Source organism: Macaca nemestrina, chromosome 11, assembly GCF_043159975.1.
Source record: "Macaca nemestrina isolate mMacNem1 chromosome 11, mMacNem.hap1, whole genome shotgun sequence".
Classification (NCBI taxonomy): domain Eukaryota; kingdom Metazoa; phylum Chordata; class Mammalia; order Primates; family Cercopithecidae; genus Macaca; species Macaca nemestrina.
In genome coordinates, this window is record NC_092135.1 from 133028836 (window position 1) to 133042886 (window position 14051).

Genomic DNA, 14051 nt, shown 5'->3' on the forward strand with positions numbered 1-14051 from the left:
ATAGCTTTTGTTCATTTTCTACTGGCTTGTCTTTTTCAATGTTTTTATAGGTATTTTTTTAAAAACACAGTGTGGATGTTATTTGGGATAGCAGTACTAATAGCCGCTAAAACTTATTAAAAGCTACTATGTGCCAGGCAGTCTGCTGAGCACTTTGCATGCTGCCTTTCATTTTCACACTCATTTAGGAAACTGAGTCACAGAGAGGCGAGATAACTTGCCAGAGATTCAGGCACACTCCAGACACATCCCTACACCAATCAGACCTTCTAGCCACCCAGAAACTTTCCTGTGTTCGGAGGCTTCTCTGCTTCCTCCACCTGCCCCTTCGCCTCACTGCCTCCTTTTAAAATCTGCCGCATGCGCGGTGGCTCAAGCCTGTAATCCCAGCACTTTGGGGGGCCGAGACGGGCGGATCACGAGGTCAGGAGATGGAGACCATCCTGGCTAACACGGTGAAACCCCGTCTCTACTAAAAAATACAAAAAACTAGCCGGGCGAGGTGGCGGGCCCCTGTAGTCCCAACTACTCGGGAGGCTGAGGCAGGAGAATGGCGTGAACCCGGGAGGCGGAGCTTGCAGTGAGCTGAGATCCGGCCACTGCACTCCAGCCTGGGCGGCAGAGCGAGACTCCGTCTCAAAAAAAATAAAAATAAAAATAAAAAAAATTAAAAAAATAAAAAAAAATAAAATCTGCCGCATGTATTTTAGGGATGCTCGTATCCGTTTTCAGGAATTCCATGATCTACACACGGATGACACCAAAATCAGAACAGCAATGTCCACCCTTCTCCCGAGCCCTAGGTCGGTGTCTCTGTCCACCTGTGTCTCCTGAAACTTCAACACAGACTTCAAATGCAGCGGCAGAAAACCAGATTCCTTAGAGAAAGGAAGGTCTACCAGACGGACGGCAGGAGCGGCAGGGCTTGGGGCAGCCGCAGGGGCTTGGGAGTCTGAACGTTCCCGGTTTGAATTCAGACTCTGGCACGCCCCATGCAATCATAACATAATGTTTAACGTCTCAAGCCACCTACAAAATGGGGACAATAACAATATCTGCCTGGGGGTTAATGGGGAGGACTGACTGTGTGTGTCTCGGAGCAACAAATGTTGGCTTCTTCCCCGGCAAAGACCCGCGCTTTCTCCGCCGGGGGCCCAGAAGCGCCCAGGTCAGACGAAGTGTAAACTATTCCGACCAGAGCCCTTCAATCTGTATTCCGCTTCGCAGGAAGCTTTCCTCCCTTTATGATTTTCAGCGTGACTGCCTTCCCTCTTGTTGGTGTGTAACTTTCGCGCCGGCCCCCGCAGCCTCGCGCCTGCCTTCCCTCCACGGTCCTCCGCCAAGGTGTTGTAAGACGTCTCCGAACCCGGCGCGACCCTCGCCCACGCCCGCTCGCGGAGGGGGGCCGCACCGCCCCAGGGGTCCTCGCTAGGGGTTCCCGGAGAAGGGGTGGGAGATGGGGGTGCGGGGGAGCACAAGAGCGCGAGCCAGCACCCAGACCTGCTCGGTACCGGGGACCCAGACCTGGGGATGCCGGGTGGCCAGGACCCCGCTACCCTGGCCGGCTCCGGGCGGAGTAACAAGAGAAGGCGCCCAGACTGCATCTCCGCCGGGACCCGGAGCCGCGGCACCACCCCCAGCCCGCCCCACGCTCTCCAACCTCAGGCGGCCGCGCCCCGCCCCGCCCCTCTCCCGAAGCCCCGCCCCGGCGCGAGACCACCCCTCCGCGGCCTCCGCTCTGGTCCCGGCCCCGCCCCCCGCGACCCCGCCCCGCCCCCGCCCCGCCCCCGCCCCCGCCCCGCCCCCGCCCCGGCGCGGGACCACCCTCCGCCCGGCGAGGCGGGGGCCCAGCGCGCCCGGCACTCTCGGCGGTCCGGGCCCCTCGCCACCACCGCCGCCGCCGCCGCCGTGAGTCCCGCGGAGCCGCGCGCGCCCCCGGCTGGGCCGAGCCGCCGGCCGACCAGCGGAGCCGCAGGAGCCCGCGGGGACGCCATGCGAGCCAGGTAGGCAGGCGGCTGCGGGGAGCGCCTCGGGCGGCAGGGCCCTGGAGGCCGGCGGGGGCGCGGGGTCGTCCTCGGGGCTTTGCACTCCCTCGCGGGCGCCGATCGTGCCACCGCCGCCTGAGTTCGGGGCTGCGCGGGTGTCTGGGCGCGGGGCGGCTTCGGGGAAGCCTCGCGCGCCCCTCGCCGCTCCCCCGGGCGCTCGGGTCGCCCCGCTGCTGGCGGGCAGGGACCCGGCTCGGGGTTCCGGGGGCCGAGCAGCTCTCGGAGCCCCCCGCATGCGCTCGGGCCGACCCCCCCACCCCGGCTCTGGCCACTTCCCGGCGGGCGGCCCTGCAGGGTGGCCTCCCTGGGCAACCGGACGCGTCCTCGGGCGCGAATCGGGGGGCGCGCTCTGCTCGTGGGGGCCGTGGGGTTACGGGAGGGCGTGGAGGGGTCGGGGCGCCCCCCTCGCGCGGCGCTGGGGAGGAGGGAAGGACCTGCGGTCTCCAGTTAAACTTGTTGGTGACAATGCATATTTCAACTTCTTCGGAGATCCCTCCTGTGAGGATGAAATTGAAAACTCCGGTTTCTGGCTTGGCGATCGGGTGACCGGGCAGCCGCGAGGTGACAGCGCCGGCGGCCCGCGGGCGGGGACCGGCTGGGATAGAGGCGCGTTGTTCTCTGAGCGATGTTTACCGAGAAGCCCGCTCCGCGGCACGGGCGGGTGTCTGTTGGGACCCCAACCCTGGGTCCCGCGGCTCCTAGCCCGGGGCCTGCGGTGTAGACGGGGTTGGGGGACAGGCCCAGCTGGCCCTGACCGGGTGTCGGGCGCCCAGATATGCCACGCGGGAGGAGCCGCGGGAGAGCCGCCGGGCTCAGCGAGCAGAGGGTCGTGGAACCTGATGGATCAATGAAATCTGAAAAAGAACACTGTGCGAGATTGCATTCTTGCTTATTCTTTTCAAGTTAATAGGCAGATTGGAACTATAGAATTTATCCGGGATAATAATAAAGTTCGCATAACTTTTGTTCTGATTACAGAAACAATGTATGCTCAGGGCAGAAAGCTGGAGATAAAGAGAAATATAAACAGCAAACAGGAAGCCATCCCCAATCCCGCAGTTTCTACCAGCGTTGTCACAGCCTGGCAGAGTTGAACATTAAGTTAGAACTGGAGCCATTCTTGCCTAAACCAGAGAATCCCTGAATGCAGCTTCCCCTTCTCACCCTTGTGATCGTCTCTGAGCTCCAAAGTTTGCGTTTTTTCCTTGCTCCCTACTCGGGCAGAGCCTCTGCTGGCCACGAGTCCCCTTCCCTGTGGGCTGGGGCTTTCCTTGAGATCCGTGGCCCAGATGGAATGATGGGAGAGGCCTGAATCCTCACCGCCCTCTGTGGTTTTGGTTCCTTGCCTTGTAAAAATGAAGGTAATGATTCTCAATCTGCTTCTCAGGCCACCATAAAAATTAATGGGTGGTTTGCAGAGCGTTTTGACATCCGTGGATGGACAGCGGCTGTACTTTAAGGTGCTGGGGAACATTTTGCTGTTCCTCATTGCAGTGGTCATCCAGTGTAATATAGGCTGCTTCTCACCTGGCCGCCCTGCCCAGGAAACAGACTCCAGGAATGTCCAGTGGAGCCCTGAGGACAATATTCCTGGTTCCCTGCTCAGTGCCCTCGGGACTCGGCCAAATCCCTCAGAGTGGGAAGCTTGGGAGGAGGCAGCACTGTCAAATCCCTCTCCCCGACCTCTGCTTTCTGCTTGTAGGCAGATTTCTTAAAGTAAGGGGGCAGTGATATTTAGGCAGGACCCCAGATTGCCCACTGCCTGATGTTTGTGGGTCTGTGGAATGCCCGGGCCATGCTTATCCAAAAGAACAGTTAGTTCTGGGAGGACGCGCGAAGTGAACAAACCTGGCTTCCTAGGGATTTGTATGGCTCACTTGTTTACTAAATGAACAATGACCGGCTGAGGAGAAGCCCAGGACACTTCTGTGAGCTTTATTATTTTTTTTCCTGTTGTCCCAAGACTACATTTTAGTGATCTTATAAAACAATAAATAAGAAGCCATGCCATTTGTTAATTCCGGGTACCAAAGGCCCAGGTGGGGAGAGGTACTTCACAGCATGCCTTTTGTCCCCAGGCACCCATGTCACCCCGCCAACCACAAAGTAATCAGGGTAGAAGATCCTCTTTCTGTAACAGTTTGTCATTTGATAGTTTCATTTTTTAAATTGTGGTTTCCACCAGCACGTGGATCTGATCAGGGTCTGTCTAGTTGCAGATGACAGCTCAACCGGGGATTTTGGAAAGACCCAGAAAGTGGGCTGAGAAAATTGCTGATAAAGTATCCTTCACCGCGTGCCTTGTCTGTGAATGTATTGTGCTCTTACTTTTCTCAGTGGAGGCAGGACCTTCCTGGATTTTCTTCATTGCTCTTGTTTGCTAATCCGGCAGCCTGGAATTATTTCCCTCTGGGCTGCTTGAATAGACTTTCTTCTTATTCTAATGCTGGGTTCTGGTCCGATATAAGATATGCGAATGGTGAATGTGGTTTACGCCCTTGAGTCCTGGGAGGTGTTCCTGGTTTTAAATCCTGGGATCCTGGCCAGTTAAGAGCCCTTGGCTCCCCTGAGATTGCGTGGGAGGTGTGTGTGCTTTCTCTTCCTGGGGAGCTTCTTACAGCACCCTTGACCCAAACAAGGTTAAGAGCTCCAGAGTGCGGCCCTGCAGACCTCGTCCCTGGCCCCTGGCTCTGGGCAGACCTCCCCGTTCCTTGTTTCAGGTACCAGCCTTGTTTTGACCGAGTAGGAACTGCTGTTTACAATTGGCCAGCCATGTGGATTTCCCTTAGCTTTATTGTTTTCAAATTCCACACCTAAATGGGGCTGTGTTGTGATTTTTCTTCTGAAAGTTGGAGTCAGGCCCCTGGGACATTTCCCAAGGCCCTGGGGGTGGGCATCAGGTCTTTGTTGCGAGGTCGCCGCCTGACAACCAGGAATCCGAAAAGGTCACCGAACACTAAATAGAGTTCTCAGAGCACTCCCAGTGCGCGGGTCAGCTTTGCTCCTGGCCGGGAGTGAGCCTCAGGCCAAGCAGCGTTTACACTTAGCTTCTGGGGAGCCGGGCTAGGTCTCTGGTCTCCCCAGCTATTTGCACAAAAGAAGCCTCACATTCTGCCACCACCCTGTGGAGCAGTGACAGAAAAACAATTCATTTAGCCCCCAAACGCCCGGGGAACAGTCCAGCTACTTGATTCAGTATCCTCCAGGAAGCCCAAACCAGCTCCTCGGTGGGCCCTCAGGGCATCCGTGTGTTACATAACCCAGCACCTGACGCCACCGTGACCTTGCTAAAGGGAAAAAGTCTCAATAATCAGTCTTCAGATGGCGAGGGAGTGCAGAATTCGCTTTAGAAAGAAAGGCTGTATGCGGTGTTTAAGAAGGGTGAAATCCCATTAGAACATCACAGCCTCCCATCTTCCAGGTGAACAGTGCCTCCTGAAGTCGTCAGGAAGCATGTGAATTTGAGGAGGTAGAATTGCTGTATGGAATTCCTCTAATTTAAGGTTTGGGGTATTTTGAGGGATGGAAATAGGTACCCCTTGTTGAGGGCTTACCATATGCTAGGCCACATGTATGCCCTTTTGAATCCTCACGAAAACTACCAGAGGTTTCATTTTACAGGGAAGCTACGAGAATTTAGGAAACTCCTGCAACCTTAGACTTTAATGAGTGCTTGACTTGGGATTTGAACCTGGATCTGTCCAAGTCCAGAGCTCGTCATCACATATCCCAGGGTGCTGAGATTAAAGAAACAAACGGCTCTCAGTCACACATTGGAGCCTGAAGATACAGGCATGCAAATAGCAGGGTGCCAGCCTCCTTCACCCAATTAGAAAATAGCTTGTACTCTGAAGGTGATGAAATCTTTAAAACATGTGACGCTTTCTCAGCCTAAATGGAAGGCGGCCATTTTGCACCTTTGTTCCTGAAACCCTCACCCCATCGCCAGGGTGAAGCAAGGTTTATTTGGAAGATTGTGACTTTGAACTTGGGATAACTCAGGATTTGGTACAACATCTTTCCTTGTCCCGTGAAAAGAGCGCGTTTGGGCACATGAGGTCACTAGAATGAGATTAAGATTATAGGAAGGCTGTTAAGTAAATGTACAATAAGGGTTCCACCTTCCTCTTTACAATCAAATAAATGACATACTAATGAGATTATTCTTATATGTACAATAAAAGCTTGTCTCAGGGGAGCTCTCTTTGCTGAAGCCTGTTAGCCCAATTCTTCTGTAGAGACTGAGAAGAATACTTCCTTTGAAAGGATTTTATGTTTCCAAGTTTTTGTTAAATCTTCCCCCCAACTGCATAACTGAGGACTACCCTGCCTCTTGTGTGTGTGTGTGTGTGTGTGTGTGTGTTGAGATTTCTCTGTTACCCAGGCTGGAGTGCAGTGGCTCAATCATAGCTCACTGCAGCCTTCAACTCCTGGGCTCAAGCAATCCTTCTTCCTCAGCCTCGTGAGTGGCTGGAACTATATAGGTACACACCAGCACGCCCGGGTAATTTTTTTTTTTTATTCTTGTAGAAATGGGGTCTCGCTATGTTGTCCAGGCTGGTTTTGAACTCCTGGTTTCAAGTGATCCTCTGGCCTTGGTCTCCCAAAGCACTAGGCTTACAGGTGTGAGGCACATTGCTCTGCCCTTGTCCCATTTTTATGAGCTACTAAAGTCTGCAGGCCTGAAGGAAGCTTTTCTAGCCCCTCCGATGTAGGAGGTCCCTGAGCCCATAGTGTGCTGGTAAACCTGCTCTCTGAGGAAAAAGCAGAATTTTGATTGCAGTATCTGCCAATTTCTGTGACGTAAATACTCCCACCATGGCTAATTTCTTTCTTTTCTTTTTCTTTTTTTTTTTTTTTTTTGAGTCTCACTGTCGCCCAGGCTGGAGTACAGTGGTACCATCTTGGCTCACTGCAACCTCCACTTCCCAGGTTCAAGCTATTCACCTACCTCAGCCTCCTGAGTAGCTGGGACTGCAGGCGTGCACCACCACGCTCAGCAAACTTTTGTATTTTCAGTAGAGACCAGCTTCCCCATGTTGGCTAGGCTGGTCTTTGACTCCTGACCTCAGGTGATCCGCCCACCTTGGCCTCCCAAAGTGCTGGAATTACAGATGTGAGCCACCACGCCCAGCCTGATTTCAAACTGCCGGTTTGGGCTAGGAACATTACTAAACAGTTAACAATCTGTGTGAGCCAGTAAGAGCTGGGTCCTGCTCACCGTTCCTTGCACCGAGCCCACCCACATGACACCCCCGCTTCCCCTCCCGTCTGCCCCATCACTTAATAGCCGAAATCGTGGCCTCATGTCTGCTTGGTCCGTGTCTGCCTAGGAGCAGTGCTGAAAAAGGATTTGGGTACTACTGAGTAACCAAATTTGGCCAGCAAGAGTAGAAGGCTTCAAAACTCAGGCTGCATTTTAAAATCACCCGGGAGCTTGAAAAAACAACAGTCCATGTTCCAGGCCCATCCCCAGTTGAATCAGAATGTCTGGGTGTGGGGCCAGACCTCTGTAGATTTGGAAAGCTTCCCGGGTGACTGTAATGTATATCCACGTTGAACTCCAGGGATGCGGTAATGAATTTGTTCAAGAAGAAAGTTGGGGGTGGGGGGGCAATTTGGGGCAGGGCGTGGCAGACCCTGTATTTGAGCCCAAGGAAGTAAGATCTCCCTTGAAAAGCAGGGAATGTTTTTCCTTGAAGCCTGGGAGCCGGTGAGGAAGTGCTGGGCTAGGAGAGGCAGGTGGAGCCCATCTTCCCCCGAGCAGGTCTGTCCTCCTCCAGGGGCACGTGTCCTACACTGATGAGGTCCACATACTTGTTTAGCTTTGGTTGCTTCTGCTGGTCTAGAAAGGAAAAGGGTCTTCCTTCCAGGAAGTCAGGGGGTCAGGATGAAGCCACCCCCTGGGTGGCTGTGATGAGCTGTTCTCAGATGTTAAAGCAGAGGGGCTTACTGGGACCACCCAGGCGAAGGAAAGAGAAATCCTATGGCTCGAGGACCAGAGCTGAGCACTTCATAAGAGTGCTTGAGCTTGGGTGCACACATCAAGCTGATTATTTTTTCTCCATCATAATTAGCAGTAAAATTATTTTAAAATGTGAGAGCTTTCTTTGGAGGCAGTAAGCATGTGGGAGGGAAACGTCATTCAACTTCAGAGCCAGCCTTGGTGAGCGGGGCTGGGACTGGGGAGAGGCATACGTGGCCCCTGGGGTGCAGGAGGCACACGAGGCCCCTGGGGTGCAGGATTCAAGGAGATGTTCACTCTGGGGGGTGTCTGGAGCAGGGTCTGTCCTGCTGGCCAGAAGAGGGCTGTTTGAGAGAGGGCGGGCCTGGGCTCCCTTCCTTAGAGTTGGACTGTAGGTGTGGAAGAGCTTACACATGGGAACCTAGTGTGAAGAGCAGGGGCCGGGATCACACTGCTGGGTCACTCCCGGGTGGGGCAGGAAGGCTAAGGGGGAGCCAGTGGAGGAGCAGCTGGGATGGGAGAACAAGTGCCCTTCGTGGCCCTGAAGCCAAGGAGGAGAAACGTGGGGGTAGGGGGAGAGGGGGTTGAGAGCTCAAAGCAGACGGGACAGTTCTGGGTCTATCATGTGCTGAGGATTTATGGACGGGAGGACTGGAACCCTGTCACTGTGGTAGTGGAGAAACTCCTTTAATAGAAGAAATAGTGCAGAGTGGAGGCCACGCAGAAGAATGTTGGTGATAAGAGAAATTGGACTGTATTTGATGGTGTGGAGACAGGGCAGGAAGGAACCAGGGTTGGGTCAGAGGGACTGGGATTCTAGCAGGGGGCGGAAAATTCTCCTTGGGGTACCCGTGCACTGGGGAGTGGCCGCAGATACTGAGAGGGAAGCATTGGGTGTGAATAGCTGATCACCAGGAGCAGCTGGTTAAAAGACCTTCCCCAAATGCTTTTTCAGATCATACATCTGCAACTTTTTCCCACTAGCCTTTGTGGAGGGCTGGCTGGGGGGCCCATTTGTCCTTAAGACGCAGTTCACCAGACTCACTTGCTCTTCCAGGCCCAGTTCACACTCCCTTCTCAGACACACCCGAGTGATCTGCGCCTGGCTCTGCCTGTGTCCTAGCTTTCTTACCTGTCTGTTGTCCCCCTAGGCAGGGCGCTGCTTGGGAGCAGTTGCATTTTATGATCTCTGCATCCTCCATCTCTGAGCCCCTCAGACACCATGCCCAGTGCATGAAAGAGCTGGCAGAGAGAGAGAGAGCGAGGCTAGGCAAGGTGAAAACTTAGGGTGGTGACTTCATACAGCCATGTAGTGACAACTCCAATATTCTCTTCTTGACATCTTGGCAGTTTAAAACTTGCAATATATGATAGAAGTAATTCCTCCCTATGAATAATAAACAGCTTGCTTATGAAAACTGTCAAGTGGCTGTCCCCATAGTTCTGTGCAATTTAATTTTTAATTCAGGCAGGTTTACCTCGCCTTTGTTTACCCATTTTCCACTGTTGCCCTTTGTAAGAGGATTTGACTTTTTTTTTTTTTTTTTTTTGGAGACGGAATCTCACTCTTGCCCACGCTGGAGTGCAATGGCACGATCTCGGCTCATTGAAACCTCTGCCTCCCGGGTTCAAGTGATTCTCCTGCCTCAGTCCCCCAAGTAGCTGGGATTACAGGCGTGCACCACCATGCCTGGCTAATTTTTGTGTTTTTAGTAGAGATGGGATTTTACCATGTTGGCCAGGCCGGTCTTGAACTCCTGACCTCACTTGATCCGCCCACCCCACCCAAAGTGCTGGGATTACAGGCGTGAGTCACCTTGCCCAGCAAGGATTTGATTTTTTAATAGCTTTAAGATATTAAGAGGTAAATGGAATATTCTTAAAATGCGTGTGCATTTAAACATTTTTAAATCCTCCTATCAATCATAGTTGATGGACAAGTGTTATCAAATATTTGTATGTGTCCTGTGCATAAATGGAAAATAAGGGTCCTGTGTTCAGATCTAACTGAAAATAATGATTAGAGCTGATGTAATACTTATACATAATTCACGTTGAATGCTAGGCCCAGGGCCTAGGCCCCAGTGCAAAGTGGTGAATAAAAATATGGTTGTGATTCTTACTGCTGTGGTCTGGTCTCCTGGTCTCACTTCTCCTTACTCCTGTCCCAGATATCCCCTCGGGAAAGTTGGGTTTTTGTTTTTATCTTGTGGTTTGGGGAATCGATATTTCAGATGTTTGTAAGAGGCATGCTCTGTTCCGGTTCAGAACTGAGCAGCAACCATTGATTCTCTCCTTTACAGTGCAGGACTAGGACATCGACGCAATTTTGAATTTTGGTCCCATTTCAGGCCTGTGTGAGGGGGTGCTGACTCTGGGTGACATCAGGAGATCAGGCACTGGCTAGTCATCAAAAATAGAATCCCAGGAGTTCACTTAGTGCCCATTTTTGCTAATATGTGTATCTTATTGGAGCCACCTGTGATTTTCAGAACTACTAAATTGGGGGAAAGCAGATGCTACTGTTTGGGGCCACATGCGCACACACTTGAAATGCTCAGTTGTACTGTGTAACGTAGGATGTTTCCCTGGGTTCGGATTCTTCCCAGAGTTGTTGCCCTTTTCCCTGTGTTAGGCAGTGAGACACTTCTGTACACAGCTGTTTCTTCGAAATCAATCACATATGAAACAGCCTGATTTGCAAAACTGAAAGTCGTTGTACGGAGGAAAATCCTTGGTAAGAATTTCATGGCTCACGCATCATGTTCTTCTAACATTGTTTTTTGTTTCCCAGCCATTGTCGGGGAACAATAGCTGGAATGACGTTTTCACAGACTGCAATATGAGAAGTTCCTTTTTCCAGTGGCGGCTCCGTGGCTCTTTGTTGGGACCTGGTTCATTGCGGGGACATCACAGTGGGAAAGAGCAGGGGGTGTCTCAGCCCCACACACCTGTCTGTGTCCGAATATTTGGCTTGTCTTCCTGATATGACTTGGGACACGTTTTTGGATGTCTTTGAGGCTCAGCCTTCTGATCTCTAAAATGGTGACCATCGTACTTCGCTCCTAGAGTTGGGCAGTTTAAATGAGATCACACTAAATGCCACTGTACTGCTAGCTGTGGATTTGGCTGCATCATTGTCCCTCTGGTTTCTGTTGTTTGTTTGTTTTTGAGACAGAGTCTTGCTCTGTCACCGAGGCTGGAGTGCAGTGGTGCGATCTTGGCTCACTGAAATCTCCACCCCCTGGGTTCAAGTGATTCTCCTGCTTCAGCCTCCCAAGTACCTGGGATTACAGGTGTGCCCCACCATGCCCAGCTAAATTTTGTATTTTTAGTAGAGATGGGGTTTTACCATGTTGGCCAGGCTGGTCTTGAACTCTCGACCTCAGGTGATCCACCTACCTCAGCCTCCCCAGGTGCTGGGATTACAGGCCTGAGCCACTGCGCCTGGCCCCCAGATTGGTTTTGAGTCCCATACTTGTCAGCATGCAGTTCTTCATGCCTTGCTTCTTTTGTCTTGTGTACATGTGCCGTAGTTTATTCTTAGATATTGAGTTAATAGAGTTTCTGTGATGTTCCGGCATCTGAGTTGAACAGATTGTAGGGCTTTGATATTCTTTTGGTGCTCAACTTGACCTTTAAAAAGCATGTAGGTGTGGACCAGGGGCTTGATGCGGTCCTAAGTGTCTAAATAAGGTTTAGGGCTCATCCATGCTGACTTTGCCCAGTTCCTGGAGGAGGTGGGGTGGTGGGTGTGTGAAGAGAGGGATGTGTTTGATGAGGCCACAGGTCCCTCGACCTGGGGTGGAGTGTGGCTCTGGCGGGTAGCATAGAAGGACCAGCAGCAAGTGCCGGAGGCGCCTGTGCCTTTGTTTGCATGAGGTCTTTACCTGCCGTGACTTCTTGGGTGGGGTAGGGAGGTGAGAAACATCTTTTGTTCACTATAAGTACTTTATAGACATATGAGTTGTTTTCGAAATTGTTCCTTGTGATTTTCTTTTGTCTTTTTTTTTTTTTTTTATTTCTGGAGGCAGCATCTCCCTCTGTCACCCAGAGTGGAGTGCAGTGGCCCAATCTCAGCTCACTACAACCTCCGCCTCCCGGGTTCAAGCGATTCTCATGGCTCAGCCCCCCTAGTAGCTGGGATTACAGGTGCACGCCACCACGCTTGGCTAATTTTTGTATTTGTAGCAGAGACGGGGGTTTCACTGTGGTGGCCAGGCAAGTCTCAAACTCCTGACCTCAAGTGATCTGCCCGTCTTGGCCTCCCAAAGTGCTGGGATTACAGGTGTGAGCCACTGTGCCTGGCCTCTTCTTTAAAAAACAAAACAAAACAAAAAACCCTTTCTGCTTATGTATTTTAAATTACTCAATAAATTACAGGTTTGTATGTGTTTGTTTTAGAAACACTAGAAAATGTAAAAGAATTCACATCAGTGGAATTCTGCCACCCACGATGACCCCTCTGGACACTTGCATATGCATCTTTCAGATTTTTTGCCTGGAAGTATAGAGCTTCCAGACAAAAATAGGCTGGGACAATGAGTGGTCTTCCGTGTGTATCTGGCATATAGCAATTTTTCAATAAGTATTTGTTGAATGAATACTACCCTTTTTTTTTTTTTTTTGAGGCTTTTTGAGTATCGCTGTGTCGCCCAGGGTGGCTCGCTCCAACCTCCACCTCCTGGGTTCAAGCAATTCTCCTGCCTCAGCCTCCAGAGTAGCTGGGATTACAGGCACTTGCCACCATGCCCGGCTAATTTTAATATTTTAGTAGAGACAGGGTTTTGCCATGTTGGCCAGGCTGGTCTTGAACTCCTGATCTCAAGCGATCCACCTGTCTCAGCCTCCTAAAGTGCTGGGATTACAGGCGTGAGCCACCGTGCTCAGCAATACTATGCTTTTAAAAATAGCTTTTTATCTAAAATTGTTGACTTATTTTCAGATCAATAAATACAGATTTGCATCCTCATTTTTCATGTCAGGTTTGTATAGGTAAGTACCCTGTTTGTTTAACAAGCGTTTATGAATAGACACTTCCCAGTTATTTTGAAATTATAAACAACACTGCAATGAACGTCTCTGATATATAGATTTTTCCATGCATATTAAGTTTCTCCTTTGAATGAATCTTTTATTTTTATTGTGCTTAAAATCTATGAAGAACTTCTAATTATATTAATTGTTGGGTGACTGTGTAATTACTATACAGAAAAGCACCTCAAAAGGGAGGAATGTTGGGAAGAGTTCCAGAATCTGTTGTGTAAAACTTGGTGAACTTTAAGAGCAGCCTTACTCATTCCCATCCTTTTTGGGGGAATGCTTTCTGTTTCTCCAGATCCTGATGTGCTTTGCGTCCTGTGCTTTTGGAGTGGGAGGTTGGGTAACAGGGTAGCGTTGATGCCTTAAGCGCATACTTCAGTTTTAATATGCACACATACATGCCAGCTTCAGAAACATTAACATCTGGGAGTAACTCTGTGTCCTAGAGCCCAGGAGGTGTTTCTGCTGGGAGGTCTTCAAGGCCCACTCCCTCCTAGAAGGGGATGAGTGATGGTTTTCATGCGTTCAGCTTCGGAACTGTCGTTGCGAGCTTCTCCAGGGGCAGGTCGTCATGGGCGTCCGGAGTGATTTTGTGGCTGTGTCACTTGATCAGCTGTGACAAGACAGACTGCAATTGGATCTGGCAACTGGTAAAAGCGCAGACTTGGTTTTCAGGACCTCTGGGTTCACTAAGGGGAGAGTTTGTCATGCCTCCTGCTGATTGCAAGACTGTAATTTGGATCTTGGACTGCGGTCTGGTGTCACAAGCCTTCTTTCTGGCAAGGGAGGAAAACAAATTTATGGGCGGAATATTTTTTGGCCTGTCTCCTGTGCGTAGTTTTGCACAGGGGCCTGGCTGCCTCCTCGGGTCTTGGCACCACAGTATTTGTGAGTCATCCACCTATAGGTAACATGAGGCAGCACTTTGGGGCTTCGTGAAACCCCAGCTAGGAGGGTAAGGGACTGGCCAGCATTCCCAGGACACCCCAGGGGCTGCC

At 51.3% G+C, this 14051-nt stretch overlaps 1 protein-coding gene across 2 annotated transcripts in view; it reads left to right on the forward strand.

Annotated features, from left to right (window-relative positions):
* Positions 1 to 1848: 1848 nt before the first annotated feature.
* The window catches only part of LOC105473864 (SH3 domain binding protein 4), a 105941-nt gene continuing 93738 nt past the window's right edge, over positions 1849 to 14051 (forward strand). Inside the window, exon 1 of one of the 2 annotated variants that reach the window (XM_011728007.3) lies at positions 1849 to 2003. The gene's annotated coding sequence lies outside the window, so the exon portion shown is untranslated. The remainder of the gene's footprint in view (positions 2004 to 14051) is intronic. The other variant, XM_011728011.3, reaches the window with a different exon arrangement.